This window comes from Lycium ferocissimum, chromosome 5 (assembly GCF_029784015.1).
Source record: "Lycium ferocissimum isolate CSIRO_LF1 chromosome 5, AGI_CSIRO_Lferr_CH_V1, whole genome shotgun sequence".
NCBI lineage: Eukaryota > Viridiplantae > Streptophyta > Magnoliopsida > Solanales > Solanaceae > Lycium > Lycium ferocissimum.
The window spans coordinates 912,166-919,037 of NC_081346.1; positions in this window are offsets into that span (position 1 = coordinate 912,166).

The window sequence follows — 6,872 nt, forward strand, 5'->3', positions numbered from 1 at the left end:
ATGGAAATGACTTTGAATACTGAAGATAAGAATGAGAACTTATCTAAAAGCTGGAGGTTTGTGGATTATTGTTGCAAATGGCTATGAAGAGCCAGAAGACGATGGTGAACTTTCGAGCAGAGATGAAAATCTTGAGGCTAAGCGTCGTCAAGATGCAAAGGCTTTGAGCAAAATTCAAATGGGAGTCTCAAGAGCATTTTTTGCAAAAAATGCTACTTGTGAGACTGCAAAGCAAGCTTGGGAGTCTCTGGAAGCTGAGGTGTATGGTGACGAAAAGGTACGCACTATCAATCTTCAGACTCTTAGAAGAGAGTTTCAAAATTTGAAGATGATAGAATCGAAAAAAATCGATGAATATTGCACAAGAGTCATGAATATTTTTAATGAAATGAGAAATCATGGTGATGAAATTTCGACCAACAAGTTGTGGAAAAGATTCTAATTAGTGTCACAGAAAAGTATGAGTATATTGTTGCTATCACTGAGGAGACGAAAGATCTTTCTAAGCTTTCCATCAAAGAGCTAGTGGGATCGTTCCGTGCACACGAGAAGCGAAGATTTTTTTGTGAGAATCAACCCAAAGAGACGGCTTTCCAGTCTAGAACCAATGAGAATTCTCAAAATTTCTCAAAGAATCAACAAAAAAAGAAGTACAATCCAAAAAAAGAAGCAGGATCGTGATGGCTCTACTAAGAAGGTTGAAGAAAAAGGTGAGAAAAAGTACTAGTCTTTTTTTGTAAAATTTGCAAAAAGACTAATCATAATGCGAGAAAAATGTTGGCACAAAGGCAAGCCCCAATGTAACTTTTGTAAAAAGTTTGGCCATATTGAGAAGGACTGCAGTGGTTGTGCCAGGAGCAAGTAATTTCGTGAAGGAAAAGAGGAAGAAAAGGAAGAAAACCTTTTCTACGCCGCTCAATACGATGCTTCAAAGCAAAAAGCAATGAATGGTATGTTGATAGCGGTTGTACCAATCATATGACTGGAGATGAAAAGGCTTTCCTCTCAATTAATCACAGCATCACTTCTAAAGTGAGAATGGGGAATGGAGCCTTAGTTGATGCAAAAGGTAAAGGTACCATTCGCAGTGTTAGAGGAGGTGAATACACAAGTCGAGAATTTGAAGAATATTGCAAAAATGAAGGCATTGAGAAGCAACTTACGAAGGTACACTCCTCAACAAAATGTGTGTATCCGAAAGGAGAAATGTAACCATTGTTGAAATGGCCGTAACGATGATGAATGAGAAAGGGTCGCTAAAATATTTTTGGGCGTAAGCGGTGACATACAAGCGGTGTACATCCTCAATAGGTGCCCGACAAAGGCATTGAAGGATAAGACACCAGTTGAAGCTTGAGTGGAATGAAACCTTCGTAAGTCATTTTAAAATTTTCGGTGTATTTGTTATGCTCATATACCTGCTCGAAAAAAGAACAAAATTGGATGAAAAGAGTCAAAAATGTATATTTCTTGGTTATAGTGATGTGACAAAAGGCTATAGGCTTCTCGATGTCAAAACTAACAAACTTGTTGTTAGTAGAGATGTGATTTTTGATGAAAAAATAGCATGGAATTGGAAAGATAAAAAGGTGGAGAATACTTCTATCATTTCTTTAAATGTGCCAAGTCAAGAAGAGGATGAGGAAGAGGAAGATGTCCCTCGGGGAGAAATCTCGGATCCGAAGATGAAGAACCACCTCCAAGAGAGGAACAAGAATGTTGAGTGACATCTATCAAAGACGCAACTTTGCTCGTATTGAGCCGTAAAATTATGAGGAGGCAATAAAGCATGATGTTTGGAAGACAGCCATGGTAGAAGAAATTCAGATGATTGAGAAAAATAATACTTGGGAGCTTGTAGATGTACCCAAAGAAAGAGAAGTTGTAAGTCTAAAATGGATTTACAAAATCAAACTCAATCAAGAAGGAGAAATTCAAAAACATAAAGCAAGGTTGGTTGCTAGAGGTTTCACTCAAAAGCCAGGTATTGATTTCTACGAAACTTTCTCTCCAGTTGCACGTCTTGAGACAATTAGAACCTTGATTGCTGTTGCTGCACAAAAGAAATGGAAGATTTTTCAACTTGATGTTAAGTCTGCATTTCTAAATGGAAAACTTGATGAAGAAATTTATGTTGAGCAACCTCAAGGATTTTTTGTTCAAGGGGGAGAAGAGAAGGTGTACACGCTAAAAAGGCTCTTTATGGGTCAAGCAAGCGCCAAGAGCCGGTACAATGAAATTGATACACACTTTCCGAAAAATAATTTTCGGAGAAGTAAAAGCGAAGCCACTTTGTATGTGAAGCAAGAACATGGCAGCATTGTCATTGTTTGCCTCTATGTGGATGATCCGATTTTACAGAAATGATACGAAGATGATGCGAAATTCAAGCAAGATATGATGCAAACCTATGAAATGAGTGATCTTGGGTTGCTACATTATTTCTTGGGCATTGAAGTTTCTCAAGTGAAAGAAGGAATTTTTATTTCTCAAAAGAAGTATACTAAAAGTATTCTTCAAAAATTTAAAATGATGGATTGCGTGTCCGTGGCCATACCATTAGCGACAAATGAGAAATTGGAAAAGATGATGGAGCAAAGAAAGCTAATAGCTCACTTTACGGGAGCTTGATTGGAAGCCTCGCTATATCTTACTTCAACAAGACTCGACATTATGTTTGCTGCTAGTTTATTATCCGATTCATGCAAGAACCAAGCCAAGTGCATTTTGGAGGCAAAGCGTGTTCTACGCTACTTGCAAGGAACAATGGATTATGGGATAATGTACAAATTTGATGGAGATTTGGACTTAATTGGCTATTCTGATAGTGACTGGGCTGGAAGTATAGATGACATGAAGAGTACTTTTGGTTATGCTTTCTTATTTGGTTCAAGCATTTGTTCTTGGTTGTCAAAAAAGCAAAGTGTTGTTGCTCAATCCACTGCCGAAGCAGAATATGTCTCAGCAGCTAAGGCTACTTCTCAAGCTATTTGTCTTAGGAGAATTCTTGAAGATATTGGTGAAAAACAAAAAGAAGGGATGTTTTGTATTGCGATAACAAATCAGCGATTGCCATTGCCAAGAATCCGGTCAACCATGAAAGATCGAAGCATATTTCCATCAAGTACCATTTTATTCGAGAAGCACAAGAGAAAGGTGAAATTCAGTTGCATTATTGCCAGACAGGAGAACAACTTGCTGACATCTTCACCAAAGCACTTCCTAGAGAAAAGTTTTGCTATCTTCGAGAACGCACTCGAGTTGTCAAGCAAATGCATTAAGGGGGAGTGTTGGAATTAATGCATTCGCAAGGATACTATCCTTGACTTTTATGTTTTCTAGGAGTTCTTTATTGTTTCAAGAATATCATTTAGTCTTTCAATGTTATCTCTTAGTTTTTCAAGAAATCTTTTAAAAGTTTGTGATACATGTATCTAGTGAATTGTGATACATGTATCTAGTTATTTGTGCAAGACTTTTGAATTGATTTTTTGAGTAGTATAAATAGAGATGTAATTAATGATTGTAATCATCTAAAGTGGCCTTAAGTAGCCTAATACAACTTGAGCATTCTCTAAGAAAAATATTCTCTTCCTATTCTTTCTTACAATTTATAGCCACACAAAATATATGTGCCTCATTTTACACCACAAGTTTAATAGTCTTCTCTTTTTTTTTAAAAAACTTTGTGCCTAGTCAAATAGGTTCACATAAATTGAAACGGATGGAGTATTTCTTTTCTTGTTTCTATTAAATATTCAAAAAGCACAAGGATGAAAAACCAAACCTGAATTCTTTTCCCAAAACCTGTTATACGTAAAAGAGGTTTATCTCTTATCTCATCTCTCGTCCATTATCTAGAGCCTGGAGGCGTTTTAAGCTCAGTAAAATAAAAAAATGGCAGTCCGATACACAAAGTATCCTGTGTTAGCATGGTTCGAAGAAGGGCGATGCACACAAACCCACTTTAATACAGGCTGCTTCCACGGCTCAAACCCGTGACCTATAGGTCACACGGAGACCTATATTAAAATCTAAAAACTTGCAACTGCAGCAAAAAATTAAAAATTATTTTAAGGCAAGTGTAGAATGGTGCATGAAACTGATGAATAATTGTGGAAAGTGGGAAATTGTATTGGTTTTAGTCCAAGTCTATCATGATGCTGTGTTCACTTAGATATTGTTGGTGGCCAGTGTTTGCATGAAGTAGTGCATTTTGATTGTATTTTGGCTACTTGAATATATCATTTTTTTGTTCAAAAGCGGGAAGAATTAGGGACTTGAAGCTTGTTTGTTTGTTTGTTCTGCCGTTGTGTGAGATTCTCGAATAAAGATGCTTTTGCTTGAAGCCCTGCATGTTTAACAAACACTTAGGCGAATGGTTTCCACTTGATCTGTAGCAAGTTTTTCTGTAGTTTGGGTCAATTGTAAATTTGCACTGCAAAATGAGCTTTACACTATGATGTTTCTATAATAAAGGGAATAATTAGGGAAGTTTGTGTAATTAAATGTTTTTGAAACCCACTTCAATGACCAACCAACAATCGATATGAGCCCCCTGCCCTTAAATATTATATGATGTATATTCCTCTAAGTGCTCAGATATGTTCTTTTTCCTCACTAAGCTTTTCAGACAACATTTTGAATTTGAGAAGCATTCTTTCCTCTTAAGTTTAAAGATGAGGTCGACTAACAGTGTAATATTGAATGGTGAAAAATATCCAAAATTTTATTTAAAGCGACTTGTCTTTTTTTTTTTTTTGACAAATTTGAAGTGACAATCGATTGTTACTGGTTTTGGTCAGTTCGTATTGAATTATGTCCCGCTTTTTCTTTATGATCCGTTTGCATTGGATGTGAGATTTTGCTGCCACTACTTGCAGTTACTTGGATCATGGAAGTTACTAGAACGTGACCAGTATTACATGGATGCACCGTGCACGAGGGTTAGAGTGTCTAAATTGTCCTGTTTAGCTTCGTACTAAAATACGGATTGTAAGTTAATATACTTCTCTAAGTCAGAATTGAACCCACATTTCGTTAAGTTGCTACAGCGAGCACCCCTTTTTGGAAGCTCAATTTGTAGGACGAGGGAGAACACTTGTAGGCGTGCATGCATTTTATGAGAGTGCAAAACCCTAATTTGAGTGTCTATTTGTGATTCAATGTGATTTATTTGAATTGTTTATTATTCGAGCTTACTTGAACAAATTTAGTTTGAAATATAATAAATGTTTCTGGTCATAAAAAAAGGAGGAGTAAAATATAAATTATTAACTACAACAATATCCCTAGTATAACGCCCTAGATGAGGTCTAATGAGGATATTGTGTACGCAAATTTTAGTCCTGCCTTATGAAGGTAGGGAGACTGTTTCCCGTAGATGCTTGACTCAAGAAATAAATTATTAACTAATAAGTTTTAAATAACTAAAAAATTAATTCTAATTTTTCGTTTTTTGTTTAAAATATTTTTCAGCAGATGAATAGTAGTATTTGTTTCAATTTATTTTCTAACCCCCTGTTTGGATGGTGGTTTCCCGTGGTTCATTAATGTATGGTTTTCTATGAACCATGTTTGTTTCCGTTGTTCTAAAAATTATGTGGTATGGTGTTGTAAACCGTGGTTCATCCCATTGTTATATAACCATGAAAAGTCCCAATTTTTGTAACCACGGATTTGGTGGTTTTAAAGTGGTTCTTATTTCATTTTCCATTATACCTTCACGCCACCCCCCACCCCCCGACCTACCACTCACCCCCCGCCCCCCGCCCGCCCACCCTCCACCGTCCACCCCCCCCCACCACCCCCCCCCACCCCACCCCCCGCCCCTACCACCCTCCCCATCCCCGTCCCGCCACCCCCCCCGCCTAACTACCCCTGCCTCCGCCACCCACTACCTCTCTGCCCGATCCCACCCCCACAACCACTCACTCCCACCCCTACGACCCAGCTACCCCCGTCCAAATCAACCACCCACCCGCCTCCACCACCCCCCTACCTACCCCCGCCCACCCCTCACCCTCGCGCTTTGACCCCAACCCCACCTACCCCGTTCACCCCGAACTACCACCCACTACCTACTTATTTTTTAAAGTTCCTATTTTATTCTTTATTTGAGTTTTATTAATATATATATAAACTAATTTCTAATTAAGAGTTAAAGGTATTTTAGTAAAAACTTACAAGTTATTATACTGTACCATACAGTCAAACCAAACAATATAAATATTATTAAATCACAACAAACGATACAATCTATCCAAACATCGCGTTCATTAATACGATTATAATACAATACAACCATATGCGAAAATGCAATGCTGCAAATTAATGAACCACGGGAAACAACCATCCAAACAGAGGGTAAAAAAACAATGGGCAAGTCGAAGGGAATATATCCAACGCTCTAAAAAAAAATAAAAAAAAAATACCCCATTTATATTCCATTGGTTTTAAAGGATCGTTGGTTCGGCCTTTATGAAGTGGAGCATCCGGTATTCAAGGGACCGCTTGGATCGGAGATCCTGGCGGAGAGTAAAAAAAAATTGTAGGTGATCGTATTCGATAACACAAGTAAGTTTGACAGAGAAATTTGATCAATTTTCAGTGAACAACCATATTTATCGTTGTCATTTCCTTGTATTAGACCAATTAGTTTGTTTTCTTCTGAAAAATTAGGGAAGATTAGCGTGAGTTTTTTCGTTATTCCTGATTTCCTTCACTTGAATTTTCCACTAATTAACTTCTGTTTGCTGGTCTTAGAAAGTGATCATGTATAACAGTATGGAAAGTTGAGCATAGTATTTTGCTTTCTCAATTTACGCAACTACTTCAATTGTGTACTGAAATCCAAGTTGTTTGCTATTGCA